Here is a 19,943-nt window from a genome sequence, read left to right on the forward strand (position 1 = left end):
CCATACTCTTCTTACGTTCCCTTGGTCCATTATTGACACCTCCCTCCTCTTAATCTCCATCTCGGGAGACAAACTGTCAACTGACTTTTTTTTTAAACCTACCTGTTCCCACGGTTATCTTGACTGTATCTCTTCCCACCCTATCTCCTGTGAAAATGCTATTCTCTTTGTCAGTTCCTTTGCCTGTGCCACATTTGTCCCAAGGATGTGGCTTTCCTTCCCAGGACTTCAGAGATGTCTCATCCCTTCCTCCACTATTGATGCTGCCTTCATCCACATCTCCTCCATTTCTGGTGCTTCAGTGCTCACCCCATCTTCCTGCCTCCTTTACAGTGACAGAGTTCCTCTTGTCCTTATCTACCACCCTATGAGCCTCCTGATCCAACACATCATCCTCCACAATTTCCGCCATCTCCAAAGGGATCCTACCACTAAACATATAAAGCACTATATGGACCAGATAGTGTACACCCCAGAGATCTGAAAGACGTGGCTGAAGAGATTGTGGAGGCAATAATAATGATCTTTCATGAATCACTAGATTCTTGAATGGTTCTGGAAGACTGGAATATTGCAAATGTCACTCTAGGAAGGGAGAGAGGCAGAAGAAAGGAAACTGTTGGCCCAGATAGTCTGACCTCAGTGGCTGGGAAAATGTTGGAGTTGATTCTTAAGGATGAGGTCTCAGGGTACTTGGAGGCACATGATAAAGTGGGCTGCAGTCAGCATGGTTTCCTCAAGGAAAAATCTTGCCTAACAAATCCATTGGAATTCTTTGAAGAAGTAACAAGCAGAATAGACAAGAAGATCAGTTGATGTTTTATACTTGAATTTTCAGAAGGCCTTTGACAAATTGTCACACAGGAAAGATTGTAGCTTGGATAAAGCAGTGGCTGATTGATAGGAGGCAAAGTGTGGGAATATAGGGAACCTTTTCTGAGTGGTTGCCAGTGACTAGTTGTGTTCCACAGGGTGTGTATTGGCACTGGTTCTTTTTGCACTATATTTCAATGATTTGGATGATGGAATTGATGGCTTTGTTGCAAACTTGCAGATGATATGAAGGTAGGAGGAGGGGCAGGTAGTTCTGACGAAGTAGAGAGACTACAGAAGGACTTGGACAGATTAGGAGAATGGGCAAAGAAATGGCAGATGGAATACCATATTGGGAAGTGTATGGTCATGTACTTTGGTAGAAGAAATGAAAGGGTTGACTGTTTCAAAAATGGAGAGAAAATACAAAAAAATGAGATGCAAAGGGATTTGGGAGTTCTTGTGCAGGATTCCCTAAAGGTTAATTTGCAGGTTTAGTCTGCAGTGAGGAAGGCAAATGCAATGTTAGCATTCATTTCATGAGGACTAGAATATAAAAGCAAGGATATGATGTTGAAACTTTATAAAACACTGGCGAGGCTTCACTTGGGGTACTATGAGCAGTTTTGGGCCCCTTATTTTAGAAAGGATGTGCTGAAACTGAAGACGGTTCAAAGAAGGTTTATGAAAAAGATTCCAGGATTAACTGACTTGTCATATGAAGAGCATCTGTTGGCTCTAGGCCTGTAATCACTAGAATTCTGAAGAATGAGAGTTGATCTCATTGCCTTTCACCATTCTATAGGTTTCATTGATAGAGTGGATGTGGAGAGGATGTTTCTTTTGCTGGGAGAGTCTAAGACTAGAGGACACAGCATCAGAATAAAGGGGCATCCTTTTAGAATGGAGAAGAGAAGTAATTTCTTTAGCCAGAGGGACATGAATCTGTGGATTTCTTTGTCACAGTTAGCTATGGAGGCTAAGTCTTTATGTATATTTAAGACAGAAATTGATAGATTCCTGACTGGTCAGGACATGAAGGGATATAGGGAGAAGGCAGCAGATTGATGTTGTGAGGAAAATTGGATCAGCCATGATGAAATGACAGAGCAGACTTGATGGGCCTATTGGCCTAATTCTGCTTCTATATATCTTGCATCTTTACTTCTCCCCCCACCCCACTTTCTATAGTGATCACTCCCTCTGAGATTCCCTTGTCCATTAATCCTTCTCCAGTGATCTGGTTCTCCCTGTGAACCACCCGCCCCCCCCCCCCCCAAGCACTTATCCCTGCAAGCGGCCTAAGTGCTATACCTGCCCATTCACGTCCTTCCTCACTTCCATTCAGGGCCCCGAACAGTCCTTATAAGTGAGGTAACACTTCACCTGCAAATCTACTTGGGTTGTCTCTTGTGTCCAGTGCTCCCCATGTGTCCCCCTCTACACTGGGGAGACCTGTTGTAATTTGGGGCACTGCTTCGCCAGGCACCTCTGCTTCATCGGCCAAAAGCGGAACTTCCTGCTGGCCAAACGTTTTAATTCCTATCCCCATTCCGATTCTGAGATGTCAGTCCATGGCCTCCTCTTGTACCAAGATGACACCACCCTCAGGGTGGAGGAGCAACAATTTGTATTCCATTTGGGTAGCATCCAACCTGATGCACTAATATCGATTTCTCCTTCTGTTTTTTAAAAAAAAAATTTTACTCTTTCCCTCCCCTCTTCTTCCACTCCCCATTCTGGCCTCTTGCCTTTTCTCACTTGCCTATCACCTCCCCTCGAGTCCCTCCTCCTTCCCCTTCTCTATTGTCCACCTTCCTCTCAAATCAGATTCTTTCTTCTCCAGCCTTTCACCTTTCCAACCCACCTGGCTTCACCTTTCACCCTGTAGCTATTCTCCTTCCACTTCCCCCACATTTTGATCGTGACATCTTACCCCTTCCTTTTCAGTCCTGAAAAAGGGTTTTGGCCCAAAATGCTGACTGTTAATTCGTATCCATAGATGCTTCCTGACCTGCTGAGTTCCTCCAGGTCTGTGTGTGTACATAACATACCTTGCTGGTTGTCTGCACCTGGAGTGTGGACTTGACCATAATGAGCATCAGGAAATAGAGACAGCTCTGCCCCTTCTTGTAGACATCCTCAGTGTCCTTGAACTTCTGTCTTGTCTCCCTTTCTCTTCACCATTTACACCTCGGACTTCAACTACTGCACAGAGTCTTGCCATCTTCAGAAGTTTTCTGATGACTCTGCCATAGTTGGATGCATCAGCAAGGGAGATGAGGCTGAGTACAAGGCTACGGTAGGAAACTTTGTCACATGGTGTGAGCAGAATTATCTGCAGCTTAATGTGAAAAAGACTAAGGAGCTGGTTGTAGACCTGAGGAGAGCTTAAGGTACCGGTGACGCCTGTTTCCATCCAGGGGGTCAGTGTGGACATGGTGGAGGATTACAAATACCTGGGGATACAAATTGACAATAAACTGGACTGGTCAAAGAACACTGAGGCTGTCTACAAGAAGGGTCAGAGCTGTCTCTATTTCCTGAGAAGACTGAAGTCCTTTAACATCTGCCAGATGATGCTGAGGATGTTCTACGAGTCTGTGGTGGCCAGTGCGATCATGTTTGCTGTTGTGTGCTGGGGCAGCAGGCTGAGGGTAGCAGACATCAACAGAATCAACAAACTCATTCGTAAGGCCAGTGATGTTGTGGGGATGGAACTAGACTCTCTGATGGTGGTGTCTGAAGAGAGGATGCTGTCCAAGTTGCATGCCATCTTGGACAATGTCTCCCATCCACTACATAATGTACTGGTTGGGCACAGGAGTACATTCAGCCAGAGACTCATTCCACCGAGATGCAACACAGAGCGTCATAGGAAGTCATTCCTGCCTGTGGCCATCAAACTTTACAACTCCTCCTTTGGAGGGTCAGACACCCTGAGCCAATAGGCTGGTCCTGGACTTATTTCCTGGCATAATTTACATATTACTATTTAACTATTTATGGTTTTATTACTATTTAATTATTTATGGTGCAACTGTAACAAAAACCAATTTCCTCCAGGATCAATAAAGTATGACTATGACTATGACTAGGTGGTATAATGCATAGACCTTCTCAACAATGTTCTTGGTAGCTGGCAAAACTGGGTGGTGGTGGTGGGGGGGGGGGGAAATCACAAATTTTGTTGATGTTTAACCATATACTCAAACACACAAACTTTTCAAATCTAATTGAAGCAACATGAGATGTCCTACGTCTTCAAAGAACAGAGCTTCCCTTCCTCTATCATTGATACTATCCTCATGTATATCTCCTCCAATCCCTGCAACACTCCATTGGTCACACGTCTACAGACAGAGGGACAACAATCTACTGCCAATTTTGGGTTCTCCTGCAAAGCCGATGTCTAACCCAATTTACTACCACATCTAGAATGCCAAGTGACTGATTCTTCCTGACCAACCATCCATTGGGGACCTTGTCAAAGTCCATGTAGACAATATCCATTCCCTTGCTTCATTAACTTTCCTGGTAACTTCCTCAAAAATCTATAAGATTGGTTAGGCATGACCTACCATGCACAAAGCCATGCTGACTATCCCTAGTAAGTCCGAATCTATCCAAATACTTAAATATTCCTTAGAACATGCTGCATCCACAAAGCTAACAGTATTGTGAAGGACCCGACGCACCCCTCACACAAACTCTTCTCCCTCCTGCCATCTGGCAAAAGGTACCGAAGCATTCAGGCTGTCACAACCAGACTGTGCAACAATTTCTTCCCCCAAGCCATCAGACTCCTCAATACTCAAAAGTCTAGACTGACATATACATAATCTATTATTATAATGTAATTTGTCCTCTTCTGTGCCTATTGTCATTTATTAATTATTGTACTGCCTTGCACTGTTTTGTGCACTTTATGTAGTCCTGTGAAGGTCTGAGGTCTGTAGTCCAGTGCAGTTTTTATGTTGTTTTACCTAGTCTAGTGTAGCCTTGTGTTGTCTCACATAGTCCAGTGTAGTTTTGTGTTGTTTCATGTAGCACCAGGGTCCTGGAGGAACATTGTTTTGTTTTTACTGTGTACTGTACCAGCAGCTTATGGTCGAAATGACAATAACTTTCCCACTACTGAGGCTGGTGAGCCTGACGTATAATTTCCTGGTTTATTTTTAGAGCCTTTCTTAAATAGCAAAACAACATTAGCCATTCTCCAATCCACCGGCACGTCACCTGTTGCTAAGCATGATTTAAGTATCTCTGTTAAGGCCACTGAAATTTCTTTTCTTGTTTGCCACACAGCATCCGAGGGAACACCTTGTCTGGCCCTGGGGATTTATCCACCCTAATTTGCCTCAAGAGCAAACACCTCTTCCTCTGTAATCTTGAGATGCAAAAAATCATTTTAAGATCTCCATCTCTTTTGACTCCATGCATAGATTACCATTCTGATGTTCCAGAGGACCAACTTTGTCCCTTGCAATCCTTTAGCTCTTCACATACCTGTAGAATCCCTTGGGATTCTCCTTCATCTTGTCTCCTAGAGCAAGCTCATACTTTCTTTTAACCCTCTAGATTTCTTTCTTCAAGCTTTCTCTTGCATTCCTTATCTCCTCAAGTACCTTATTTGTTCCTACCGGCCTGTACCTGCTATGCACCTCCTTTTGTTTTTCTTAACCAGATGTGGAAGAGTAGAGGCATTTCCCTTGCTGAATACATCTTCAAAGTCCTTGTACCTGGAAGGAACTTTGACCAGCCTGAGTGTGCAAATTCTTCTGAACCCTCCTTCAAGGAAGGCTCCTGAGGCTTCTTGGGTGGCAGGGATGGTTCGACCGACTGACCTCAGAGTCGCCACCCTAGGTTCACTAGAATTTGTCATATCCTCAGGCACTGGCAATGAGGTATTGCAGCTTGTCCTTGCGCCCCCAGGAACGGAGTCTTCCCTTTAGTTGGGACATGGTGGCTGGATTCCTCAGGCTTCAGGTTACCCCAACCTGATGTCAGTCCCCTTGCTGTTCGTTGGTCTTGGGAGAATCTGATGGTTGGAACACAATGCCGCAAACGTGCCCTCTTACAAAAATTGGAGCAAGCGATGATTCTCCCTTCCTTCTAGTCCACGGGCGAGTTAGACCATAAGACAAAGTAGCAGAAGCTGGCCATTCGGCCCATTGAGTCTGCTCCACCATTTTATCATGCGCTGATCCATTCTCCCATTTAGTCCCACTCCCCCGCCTTCTCACTATAACCTTTGATGCCCTGGCTACTCAGATAACTATCAATCTCTGCCTTAAGTACACCCAATGACTTGGCCTCCACTGCTGCCCGTGGCAACAAATTCCATAGATTCACCACCCTCTGGCTAAAAAAATTTCTTTGCATTTCTGTTCTGAATGGGCCCCCTTCAATCCTTAAGTCATGCCCTCTCATGCTAGACTCCCCTATCATGGGAAGAAAACTTCGCCACATCCACTCTGTCCATGCCTTTCAACATTATGCTGGGACAGCCAAGTGTGCCGGAGGATCAGGGGTATGAGCGGTGAGTCAATGATGTAGAAAGTAATGTCTTCCATGTGATCCCATTCCTCAACTTCAAGATGACAGTCTGTTGCTGGTTCTGCCTAGAACCACGCAGGCAGCCATCCAAGACAGTCGCATCATGGACTTGATCAACTCTTGCAGCAGTATGTCAAACTGATAGGCAGTTCTTAAATCCAGGAAACTACCTGACTGCCCCAGGGTCCACAAAAGCCTTCAACTTCCTCAAGTTCTTACCCCAGGTGAACTCCATCTTCAGCACAAAACCAGAATCCATGGGATTGGGAGTACTATCATAGTCCTCCCAATACTGGATGGTCTTCGCAGTCCTCCAGGTGACTGCAGCTTTGGATATTCAACCTGCAGGTGACCTGCTTCCCCGCGGTAGTGGCAGCAGCCTTAATTCTGATGCCAGGAACCCTGCCCCCCCCCGCCCCCATCAGCGGAGAGCCTCATGTAACAGAGCTGCATGGCTCGACAGAGTCCTGAGTCGGAGACGGGCCTGTCGTGGTCCAAAATTGGGGGTGGGGAATCTGCAATCAATTGAGGCCGGGGTCAGGCTAGCCTTCTTTGGCCTCGTAATGTAGTCTCTCGTGTGCTCTGCCAGATTATTGTCAACGTGGATGGACTGGTCATTAAGGACTTCTGAGTCCCCTGTTAGCTCTCCCAAGATGAGGGCATCCTTTAGTTTGTCCCGGCGGTTGGCAGTACAGAGTGGCCAAGGCTTCTCTGTTCCAACAACTCTGTTGCACCAAAGTTTGGAACTCAATAGCATAGTTGGTCGCTGGCTGACTTCCCTGAAGCAGCTTCATCAGAACATCCAAGGCTCTGTTTGCACCGGCAGGATGATAAAATGCCTTTCCCATGGTGGCCATGAATTCCTCTGAATCAGCACAAATCTCCAACTTTCATTCCCAATGGGTAGTGGCCCAGGCAAGGACTCTCTGTGAGGAGAGAGATTATGAAGACCACTTTTCCGCATTCCGAAGGGAACTGGGACGGTTGCACAAACACCAATGAGCATGGAGTGAGGAAACTGGCAAAAACCCAGGTCTCCGTCAGATCTCTCCAGGGTCAGAAGATGTACTCGCTCCACAGAGCGACCGCCAGCCTCACCCGAGTGACTCTGGCATCCTCCTTGCAATTAGCTGGTACACGGCAGCCTGGAGATCATGTATTGCCAGGTTCTGTCTGGAAATCCTCTCACTGTGGCTGGCCACGGTGGTCAAGAGAATCTGATGTCCCACTGGATCCGTGTTGGCTCAGTTGTACTGTGATGAGGGAATTTGACGATGATGGTTTGGACCCAAATGCTGGAGTATCCGAGGCTGGAATCGACAAACAGTATAAAGCTGGAACGAGAGCTGAGCAAAAACAAAATGCCGGACGCTGTCTTTTGTTAGGCTTAAAATTGAGCATCGAACCTCAGTTCAGGTGCTTCTTAAATACTTGATTCTTGGTGCCCAAAACATGACTGCCAATTAGCGGGACCATCCTGAACCCTTAAAGGGGCCAGGCCAGTTATCCACACTCTGGAGAGGAAGAGCATCTCAATCCCGGAAGCGGGCACAGTTGGGAGTGTCATGTAACACACTGTTGTTATCTTTTATATCTTAAATCTAGAGGTAAATCAACATGTCTCCACTTTTGGGCTTGTGAACAGTTTCAAACTCAAAATTCAAAGTATTATTAAAGTTCATGTATGTTGTCATATACAACCCACACATTCACCTTCTTGCAGCCATTCATAGTAAGTGCAGAAAACACAATACAATCAATGAAAGACCTCTCCCAATAGGACATACAAACTGTGTGTGTGTCTGTGTCTATAAATTGATAGGTAGATAGGTGATAAATAAGCAATTAGTAAATATCAAGAGCCCAATACCTCCTTGTGCAATTGGATCCGGAATTCCACACTTGCAGACCCGTCAGCTTGAATAGGTAACCACAACTCCATCTACAAATATGCACCACAAGGCTGTGTGCTTAGCCCTCTGCTCTACTCACCTTACACTTGCTGTGTGGCTAAGCACAGCTTTAACATCACATTAAAGTTTGCTGATAGCACCATTTGTCATAGGCTGAATCGTAGGTAGTGATAGGAGGGAAATTGTACTTCTGACTAAGTAGTGTCATAACAAGAAACTAGCAAAACCAAGGAGCTGAATATAGACTTTAGGGGAAGGAAGCAAGAGGTTCATGAGCTAGTCCTCATTGGAGGATTGGAGGTGGAGAGGTTATCAACTATAAATTCCTAGGTGTTATTATTTCATGGGACCAGTACTGGGCCCAACATGCAAGTGCAATATTGAAGAAAGCACAGCAGTGCATCTACTTCCTTAGGAGTTTGTGGAGAATTGGCATGACATCTAAAACTTTAACATACTTCTATAGATGAGTAGTGGCGAATATATTGACTGGCTGTATTCAACCATAGTGCAGGTGACAAAAAACTGTGCAATTGCAAAACAAAAGCAATAAATAGACAATAAATTTCGAGAACCTGAGATGATGAGTCATTGGTTGTGGGAACATTTCAGTGCATGTGAAGTTATCCCTTATGTTCAAGAGCCTGATGGTTGAAGGGTAGTAACGCTTCCTGAACCTGGTGGTGTGAGCCCTGAGGCTCTTGTACCTTCTTCCTTAGAGCTGCAGCGAGAGAAGAGTGTGGACTGGATGGTGGGGTCCTCAATGATGCATGCTGCTTTCCTGTGACAGCCGTCCTTGTAGATGTGCTCAATGTTGGGGAGGGCTTCACATGTGAAGGACTAGGCCATATCCATTAGTTTTTGTAGGAATTTCTGTTCAAGGGCATTGGTATTTCCTTACCAGGCTGTGATGTAACCAGTCAATATACCCTCTAGCACACATCTATACAAGGTTGTCTTCTATAGGCCTTACAACCTATATCCAAACATCTCAGATTATTCATTATAAAGGAGACGGGTATTTTAAAAATAATCCTTGAATGATATTGTTTGCAGTAGAATCTGACAGGTTAAGTGAGTGTTCTGCTAGTAAAACGAAAAGTGCACACATTTAAAATGGAGGAATTTTTTGATGTAAATCTTACTTACTAATTTTTCCCACAAAATGTGTCTAGCCTTTTTCTCAGTTTCTGTGTCAACCAGGCAAGCTCTATCAGTTGCCTTGACATTTCAGTTCATTAGAATGTATCTGTCCTCTTTATTCCTCTCAAAGTGTGGCCTTGTATTAGAAGGACTTGCTCCTAAAACATGTAATTGTATTTCATTGATATTAACCTCTGCTCTTCTGTGCTTGTGACAGAAATGGCACAGTTGGGACGGAGAAGTCAGTATCATTTGTGACCAGAGCTAAAGAATGGAGATGTGAGCATCAAAGAGAAAACTTCACAGAATATCAATATTATTGTCTTAAATTATTTTACTCTTTTGAAAATCTGCATGTTAATCCATACATACTTTTAATTGGAAGCATTTAATGATGAAATGTGGAAGCAGTGTGATTTTTTTGTCATCATTTTAGAAGAAGTTAAATCTGATAATTACTGCTAAACTCTTGCCATGGTGGAGAATATTCTGTATTTCAGTTCTTGCAGTCCTATTTACAAATTGTGTATGTGCTAAAATCAAAATAAAGGAATTCCATGTACAGTGTGATGTGTGAATATATGTGTCAGGCAGCAATTTTCTTGGTTATGCTTCTGAATTTCTTCTTCTCAACACTTCAATACACATTACAACTTTGGCTTCAGGAAAATGTTGTGGAAAGTTTGGCAATAACTCCTGTGATTCATCTCCATATCCCAGGCTTCCTGTATTTACAACACTAAATTTGTATTAATCATTTACTGAGTTCCATAACCTATTGGCTAAAGATGCATTGTGAGGCACATTCTGAATTGTGAATACTCCTGTTTTGAAAGTACAGTTCTCTGTAAATAGTCTATTTGACTATACATCATTCAATCTGTCAGTGAAATTTTCCATGTGAAAGTTAGCTGGTTAAGTAAAGCTGTGAATCATACTAGTTTTGTAAGTGAATAGCACTGTGCAAATATAAATCTCTCAGAGTGTAGTGACACAGCTGGTGGAGCTGCTGCCTCACATCTACAATAACACAGATGTAATCTTGGTCTCCAGTGCTGACTGGTGGAGTTTTCATATTCTCCTTGTCATGTTTTGGTGATTCCTACTGGTCACCATCAACATGGGGAGCCAAAGGGCCTCAATTTGTGATCTACGAAGACAACCCGAAGGCCCTCTGAGAGGTGGGATGAAAGATGGGCCCAAAAGGTTGGATTACACGGTAATGACTGGAATGAATATAGACAAGATCCTTCAGAAGAGGTCCTAGAGACCTAGGTAGAAAGCTGAGAATCAGGATCTCCGGGGTAGTAATTTCTGGATTGCTGCCTGGGCTGTGCACCACTGAGAGTAGAAACAGGATGATTTGGCATATTAATGTGTGGCTGAGAAGGTGGCGCGGGGGCAGCGCTTCAGGTTCTTGGATCATTGAGATTTCTTCCGGGGAGGTATGACCTGTTCACAAGTGACAGGTTGCACCTGAACCTGAGAGGGACCAATATTCTCACGGGCAGGTTGTTAGAGCTGTTGGGGATGGTTTAAACTAATTTGGCAAGGGGCTGGGAACCGAAGTGAGGGGTTTCAGGGTAGGATAGATGGCAAAAAATCAAAGATAGCTTGCAGTCAGTCTGTCAGGAAGGGCAGGGAAATGATAGGACTAAATTGCAGCCAGCAGGGTGAGTATCAGTGCAATAAGGATGCAGAATCAAAAAGGGTAGTAAACACAGTACTGAAAGTGTTATATCTCAATGCGCAGAGTATGAGAAATAAGGTGGATGATCTTGTTGCACTTTTACAGATTATCAGGCATGATGTTGTGGCCAGCACTGAATCCTAGCTGAAGGATGGTTGTAGTTGGGAGCTGAATATTGAAGGATACACATTGTAATCTGGGAAATTATTGGCCAGTGAGTTTAACGTCAGTAGTAGGTAAGTTATTGGAGGGAGTACTAAGAGACAGAATCTACAAGCATTTGGATAGACAGGGGCTTATTAGGGAAAGTCAACATGGCTTTGTGCGTGGTAGGTCATGTTTGATCAATCTGTTGGAGTTTTTCGAGGAGGTTACCAGGAAAGTGGATGAAGGGAAGGCAGTGGATATTGTCTATATGGACTTCAGTAAGGCCTTTGACAAGGTCCCGCATGGGAGGTTAGTTAGGAAAATTCATTCGCTAGGTATACATGGAGAGGTGGTAAATTGGATTAGACATTGGCTTGATGGAAGAAGCCAGAGAGTGGTGGTAGAGAATTGCTTCTCTGAGTGGAGGCCTGTGACTAGTGGTGTGCCACAGGGATCAGTGCTGGGTCCATTGTTATTTGTCATCTATATCAATGATCTGGATGATAATGTGGTAAATTGGATCAGCAAGTTTGCTGATGATACAAAGATTGGAGGTGTAGTAGACAGTGAGGAAGGTTTTCAGAGCCTGCAGAGGGACTTGGACCAGCTGGAAAAATGGGCTGAAAAATGGCAGATGGACTTTAATACTGACAAGTGTGAGGTATTGCACGTTGGAAGGACAAACCAACGTAGAACATACAGGGTTAATGGTAAGGCACTGAGGAGTGCAGTGGAACAGAGGGATCTGGGAATACAGATACAAAATTCCCTAAAAGTGTCGTCACAGGTAGATAGGGTCGTAAAGAGAGCTTTTGGTACATTGGCCTTTATTAATCAAAGTATTGAGTATAAGAGCTGAAATGTTATGATGAGGTTGTATAAGGCATTGGTGAGGCCGAATCTGGAGTATTGTGTTCAGTTTTGGTCACCAAATTACAGGAAGGATATAAATAAGGTTGAAAGAGTGCAGAGAATGTTTACAAGGATGTTTCCGGGACTTGAGAAACTCAGTTACAGAGAAAGGTTAAATAGGTTAGGACTTTATTCCCTGGAGTGTAGAAGAATGAGGGGAGATTTGATAGAGGTATATAAAATTATGATGGGTATTGATAGAGTGAATGCAAGTAGACTTTTTCCACTGAGGCAAGGGGAGAAAAAAACCAGAGGACATGGGTTAAGGGTGAGGGGGGAAAAGTTTAAAGGGAACATTAGGGGGGGCTTCTTCACACAGAGAGTGGTGGGAGTATGGAATGAGCTGCTAGATGAGGTGGTAAATGCGGGTTCTTTTTTAACATTTACGAATAAATTGGACAGATACATGGATGGGAGGTGTATGGAGGGGTATGGTCCGTGTGCAGGTCAGTGGGACTAGGCACAAAATGGTTCGGCACAGCCAAGAAGGGCCAAAGGGCCTGTTTCTGTGCTGTAGTTTCTATGGTTTCTATGGTTCTATTGGAGGGATAGAAAGGTAAGCAGAGGAGGTGGCATGGCTCTGCTGGTAAAGAATGGCATCAAACCAGTAGAAAGATGTCACATAGGATCAGAAGGTGTTGAATCCTTGTGGGTTGAGTTAAGAAACTGCAAGGGTAAAAAGACCCTGATAGCAGTTATATAGAGGCCTTCCAATATAGTAGGTGGGATGTGGACCACAGATTACAACAGGAGATAGAAAAGGCGTGCCAAAAAGTCTGATATAGCAGTATCTCAGTGGAGTAAAGGAAATTACAGTGCTATGAGAAAGGAGTTGGACAAAGTAAATTAAAAGGAGATACTGGCAGGGATGACGGCAGAGTAGTTTCTGGGAACAATGATGAATGTGCAATATAGATGTATTCCAAAAGCAAAGAATTACACATACAGCAAAATAGTAACAACCATGGCTGACAAGGGAAGCCGAAGCTAATGTGAAAGCAAAAGAGGGTGCATACAACAAAGCAAAAATGAGTGGTACGACAGAAGATTGGGAAACTTTTAAAAACCTACAGAGAGCAACTAAAATGAATCATCAGGAGGAAAAAGATGAAATACGAAAGCAAGCTAGCAAGCAATATCAATGTGGATAGTACAGAAAAAGCTTTTTCAAATGTGTAAAAAACAAAAGAGAGATGAGAGTGGATATAGGACTGCTAGAAAATGAGGCCAGAGAAATAATAATGTGGAACAAGGAGATGACAGATGAAATAAATGAGCATTTTATATCAGTCTTCACTATGGAAGACACTCGCTGTGTACCGGATGTTGAAGGGTGCAAGGGAAGGGAAGTGAGTGCAGTTACTATTACAAGGGAGATGGTGCTCAAAAAACTGAAAGACCCAAGGGTACATAAGTCACCTCGTCCAGATGAAATGCACCTCAGGGTTCTGAAGGAGATAGCAGTAGATATTATGGGGGCATTAATAATGATCTTTCAAAATTCATTGGACTCTGGCATGGTGCCAGAGGACTGGAAATTGCAAATGTCACTCCACTCTTTAAGAAAGGAGGAAAGCAGCAGGAAGGAAATTACAGACTTATTTGCCTGACCTCAGTGGTTTGGAAGAGGTTTGGAGTCAATTGATAAGGATGAGGTTACGGAGGACTTGGTGACACAGGACAAGATAGGAAAAGTCAGCATGGTTTCCTCAAGCGAAAGTCTTGCCTGATGAATCTGTTGGAATTCTTTGAGGAGATTACAAGTAGGATACATAAAGGGGATGCAATGGATATTGTACAAACGTATACTTGGATTTTCAGAGGCCTTTGACAAGGTGTCACACAAGTTAAGAGCTCATGGTATTACAGGAAAGTTAATGGCATGGTTAGACCATTGGCTGATTGGTAGAAGGCAGAGAGTCGGAATAAAGGGATCCTTTTCTGGTTGGCTGCCAATGACTAGTGGTGTTCCGCAGGGGTCATTGTTAGGACTGTTTATTTTTATGTTGCATATCAATGATTTAGATGATGGAGTAGATGGGTTTGTTGCCAAGTTTGCAGATGATATGAAGATTGGTGGAGAGGCAGGTAGCATTGTGGAAACAGGCAGGCTGCAGAAGGACTTAGGCAGAGCAGGAGAATGGGCAAGAAAGTGGCAAATGAAATACAATGTTGGAAAATGCATGGCCATGCACTTTGGTAGAAGAAATAAATGTTAAGACTATTTTCTAAATGAGGAGAAAATCCAAAAATCTGAGATGCAAAAGGACTTGGGAGTCCTTGTGCAGAACACCCTAAAGGTTAACTTGCAGTTAGAGTCTGTGGTGAGGAAGGCAAATGCAATGTTAGCATTCATTTCAAGAGGTCTAGAATAAAAGAGAAGGGATGTGATGCTGAGGCTTTAAAAGGAACTGGTGTGATCTCACCTCGGAGCAGTTTTGGGCTCCTTATCTAAGAAAAGATGTGGTGGCATTGGAGAGGGTTCAGAAGAGGTTCACAAGGATGATTCCAGGAATGAAAGGGTTATCATACAAGGAAATTTGATGGCTCTGGGTCTGTACTCACTGGAATTTAGAAGGATGGAGGTGTATCTCATTGAAACCTTTCAAATGTTGAAAGGCCTCGACAGAGTAGATGTGGAAAGGATGTTTCCCATGGCAGGGAAGTCTAGGACAAGAGGGCACAGCCTCAGGATAGAGGGGTGTCCATTTCAACCAGAGATGTGGAAAAATTTCTTTAGCAAGTGGGTGGTGAATTTGTAGAATTTATTACCTCAGACGGCTGTAGAGGCCAGGTTGTTGGTTGTATTTAAGCCAGAGCTTGATAGGTTCTTGATTGGACATGGCATCAAAAGTTACAGGGAGAAGGCCAGGTAGTGGGGCTGTGGCGGGTAAAAAAAAAAGGATCAGCCATGATTGAATGGTGGAGCAGATTTGATGGGCCAAATGGCCTAATTCTGCCCCTATGTCGTATGGGCTTATAGAAGTGTAGGTGTGGATGGGAGAATGTGATGACACACCAGGGGCTACGAATCCTTCAGGGAAGAATGAAGTGCAGCGAGAAGAACCAACAGCAACCTTGCACAGCTGCGGCAGAACCAACAAGAGGGACCAAAAGCCAGGTGGAAAACCACAGAGCCGAAGGACACATCACTGATGAAGGTGATTTGTTGGTTGGGGAAGAAAGCCTAAAGATGGTAACTACCCCTCCCACCCCCACCTCCTGTGTGTGAGCACACAAACACACCTGACATCTCCCCATCTGTGGAACCACACTGCAAAGTGAAGGAGGCACAAGATCAAGTGGCCAAGTGGTAGAGGCTGGATATGGATCTCAGCGCGATCCTAGAGCATGTGCTGCATGGTCGACTGTAAGACCAGCTTAACCGATATGGAGACTTGCTCTACGAGGTGTGTAGAGAAAGGTGACGTCAAGTGAGTTGATATCCAAGAGAAAAGGGAAGAAGGGAGAAGGACATAGATCAGCTAGTATGAAGGTATCATCAGGTGTGAGAGAACTGGAAGAAAGCAACCTAGGAGGATAAGGTGGGCTTGAAGCTGTTGTGGAATGAAGCTGACTAGGCTGTCAAGGGCAGAGCTCATTTGTCAGTGCAGGAGAGAGGAGGGAGAGAGAGCCAGCTTCTTCAAGTATTGTTTCAAATATGCCTGACATAGTTGGGAGGATAAAAACAGCAAGAATTTGGAACCCACCAGAGAGGAGCTAGAGCAGTACATCAGGGGCCAGTACAGTGATCCAGCAAGGGAAACTTCGCTGGACCACCAGGGCATGTTCCATGTTCTGCTTCTCCAGCCGTTCACTTTGACTCCTCACCCCCCCTAAGTGAAGTCAGAGAAGTCATCAAAAAGGCAAGGTCAGCGTCAGTGCCAGGTCCAAATGGAATTCCTTACAAGCACTACAAAAACAGCCCTCATGTCCTTTGGAACCTAATAAGAACTTCCTAGAAGAATCAGCACATTTCATCAGAGTAGCATAGAGCTGTAGCGGTGTTCATCCCTAAAGAGTAGATCTCCAGTTCCACCAACCAGTTCAGGAGCATTGCACTGCTGAACTTTGAGGTGAAAATCTTCTTCTCTGTCGTGGCTAAGAGGGTGAGCAGCTACCTCATGGGCAATGGATACATTGACACCAGCTGCCAGAAGGAGGTGTTCCAGGCTTCCCTGGAAGTGTGGAGCATGCATCATTGATATGGGACCTGATCCAAGGGGCCAAGCGTGCAAAAGGCAATTGACATGTCCTGTGGCTAGATCTTGCGAACGCCTATGGATCTATGCCTCACCAGCTCATCAACTTTCTGATGGAGTTCTTTTACAATCTGATTCATTAGAGGACTGGTTTCTGATTATTTCAATGACCTCCAGATGGGCTTCTCTTTACAAGACTTTACAACAAGGTGCGGGATGTCACGTGATGACGTGGGATTGAGATGTGTAAATCCAGCTCTCCCGTAAAAAATCAGCAAAGTACCATTTAACCAAAGCAAAGTTAATAAATACTTTCCGAAAACTACTTATAAACTTCGCAAGACTACTTTACGATATGCCTCGTAAACCGCAACAGAAGAAGTCTGTTGTTGTGAAGTCGCCATGAGATGGGAAGAAAAAAGGGCCTACTGCAGCGATGGAGCATCGGATTCAGGTTGGATCTCCTTCGGAGGAGACGCATTTTATCTCTGGTGTAGAAGAACAGGGAGCAATGGCGGCGGTAGCGGTCTCTCGGAAGGAGATGCGGAAATGCGCATGCGCAAAGAAGTACGCATGCGCAAATCGACACAAATCAAAATACGAGAACCGATGGCAACTGCAAGTGAAAGTGACTCAGAGTCAGAATTGGATTCCGCAGAGAATACAGATGAAGAAGAGGAGGAAGAACTGGAAGAGACTGGAAGTAAAGGAGGCGACGGAGACATAAAAGAGGCTTTATTGCAAGTAACGATTGAATTAAGAAAATTAAGAACAGAGATTAAAGACATGAAGATGTTCTATGATAAACCTATGAAAAGACAGGACAAAATGGATAAGAAACTTCAGAAGATGGAAAGAACAATGGAGCATATTAACGATAGAGTGGAAAAAACAGAAAATGATTTGCTTGTCTGGAACACGGAAAGAAATCGACTCTTGGAGAAAGTGGCGTGTTGGAAGATTTTAGTAGACGAAATAATATTAAAATTGTTGGTCTTAAAGAAGGTATAGAGGGAGATAATCCAATAGAATTTTTTCAAAGATGGATCCTGGAAACTTTGCAAATGAAAGAGGAAGACCGATCAATTGAAATTGAGCGGGCACATAGAGCTCTAAGACCAAAACCACAAGATGACCAAATATCCACGATCAATTTTAATAAAATTCTTAAGATTTCAAGACAAAGAAAGGATTCTACAGGCAGCTGCCCAAGCTGCGAAGAATAGAAAAGGGCGATTGATGATAGAAGGGAACAAAATTTTTTTCCACCCTGACATAAGTTATGAGCTTTTGAAGAGAAGGAAGAAATTTAATCCAGTGAAGAAAGTCCTATGGGATCACGGTTATCAATTTATATTGCGTTATCCTGCAACCTTGAAGATTTTTTTCGCTGGTGGAGAAAAAAGATTTTTTGACGATTATCGGAAAGCGGAGGAGTTTGTGTGAGATTCTTTGAATATTCACCAGATACAGGAACAAACTCAGGGGAGCGAGATGGATTGAAGATGAAGACTGGGTCAAGGAATAGACCTGTTGGATTTTTAAAGGCGGATGAATATATAAATATATTATTAATTATATGAGAGAGGGGAAGAGAGGTTAAAATTTGAGGAATATTAGCTGGGAATAGTGACATTAATTTTTTTAATATATATATATATATACAATTTTTTTTACGGGGGAGCTGGAAGAAGTACCGACCAATCGCTACTCTATTCATGTGTGCAAGCATGGCAATAGCCACTGTTACGTACCCCGTAACTGGGTTGCCAAACCAGCAGAAATGGATCACTCAGTTGGAGTCTGGATTACTAGAACTAAGAAAGTTTTATTAAAGAAACAAGCAACACAGTAATCGAAAGGATAATAAATGCAACAGTTCAGCAATGATAAACACACATGTGCACAGAATTAAGATAACAGGATCAATCAAGCTCTATCGTTGTCTAGGGGTAAATGACCAATTTCAAAGTGACACACAAAGTCCAGTTCAATTTAGTTCAGTTCACAGTAATTGTTGTCATGGCGATGGACACTGTGGGGGGAGGGAGAGAGAGAACGAGAACGACTGATCATTCAGAACGGCTTCCACTCACAGACCGGCGATATTGCTCACAAGCAGCTTTCGGGCGGGTCCTTTGTGATGTCACCTGAGGTCACCGACTGTGACCCCTCCTCCAGATGCGATCGATCCTCTGCAGTGAACCCGGCACCCAAGCGAGGGTGGACACACACCGGGTTCCCACTGATCGTACCTTTCCACCCTGTGCGTTTAAGGCTGATCCCCCGTTCAGCCGTCCAAGAGCTTTCCACCGACTTGTGAGAGGCTTCCAGGGTCTCGTTACCTCGGGTGTCGTGTGTGTCCTGCCTTAGCGAACCTGTCCCTTTTTATCCCCCTGCTGGGGTATCGCCTGTCCATCACTTCAAACAGTTCAGGGTTCAAAGGGGGAGCCGCTCTAGACAGCTCTCTCTCCCGTCCCTTCATTACACATCTCCAAATGCTGCTCCATTGTCTTCCTTATCTCTCTCTCTCTCCCGAAGACAGGTGGCAGACCAACTGCTGATCACACGGGCCAGCTAACATCTTATCTACATGTATTCTTGTCACACCACGACCCACAAAATGGAGGGGGGTAGTGTTGTGTATCTTTTCATTCACAACATTAGTAGGGGGGTGTTTTGTCATTTCTCTTTTTGTATCTTATCTATCTTTTATTTCTTTCTTTTTGCCTGGATGATTGGGAGGGAAACACATAGCAACATGGTGAAGTTCAAAGAGATTCCCCAAGGAACTATGAGAATTGAGAAGCTAAGTAATGTTTTAGATTGGAGTAACTTTGTTAAGAATAATGACTAATTTACTAAATTTTTTGAGTTTTAAAGTTAATGGACTTAATGGACCGGTGAAAAGAAAAAGAATCTTAATACATATTAAGAAAATGAAGGTAGATTTAGCCTTCTTACAGGAAACACATTTAACAGAAACAGAGCATCAGAAATTAAAGAGAGATTGGGTGGGTAGTCTTGTTGGAGCTTCATTTAATTCAAAAGCGAGGGAAGTAGCAATTTTGATTAATAAAACGTTACCAATTAGAATACAAAATGCAATAACCGATTCTGCGGGGAGATATGTGATTATACACTGTCAACTTTTTTCTGAATTATGGACTTTCATGAATATTTATGCACCAAATGAAAATGATGCAAAATTCATACAAGAAGCTTTTTTGAATTTGGCTGATGCATATGAAAAAATATTAATAGGAGGAGATTTTAATTTTTGCCTAGACCCAGTCTTAGATAGATCAACTAAGGCTGTCATAAAATCGAAGGTAGTAAGACTAACTTTATCATCGATGAAAGATTTAAATTTGATTGATATATGGAGAAGAATTAATCCTAAAGAAAGAGATTATTCATTCTATTCTAATAGACACAAAACTTATTCAAGGATAGATTTTTTCCTATTATCAATGCATATTCAACACACAGTGAAAAATATGGAATATAAAGCAAGAATATTGTCAGATCATTCTCCTCTATTAATGACAATAATAATGACTG

The 19,943-nt window shown here is 43.4% G+C and overlaps 1 protein-coding gene across 4 annotated transcripts in view; it reads right to left on the reverse strand.

Annotated features, from left to right (window-relative positions):
- The window catches only part of LOC134343578 (guanine nucleotide-binding protein G(T) subunit gamma-T1-like), a 93,328-nt gene that overhangs the window by 27,964 nt on the left and 45,421 nt on the right, over positions 1-19,943 (reverse strand). The gene's annotated exons all lie outside the window — the stretch shown is intronic.

This window comes from Mobula hypostoma, chromosome 3 (genome assembly GCF_963921235.1).
Source record: "Mobula hypostoma chromosome 3, sMobHyp1.1, whole genome shotgun sequence".
In the NCBI taxonomy this organism is placed as follows: Eukaryota; Metazoa; Chordata; class Chondrichthyes; order Myliobatiformes; family Myliobatidae; genus Mobula; species Mobula hypostoma.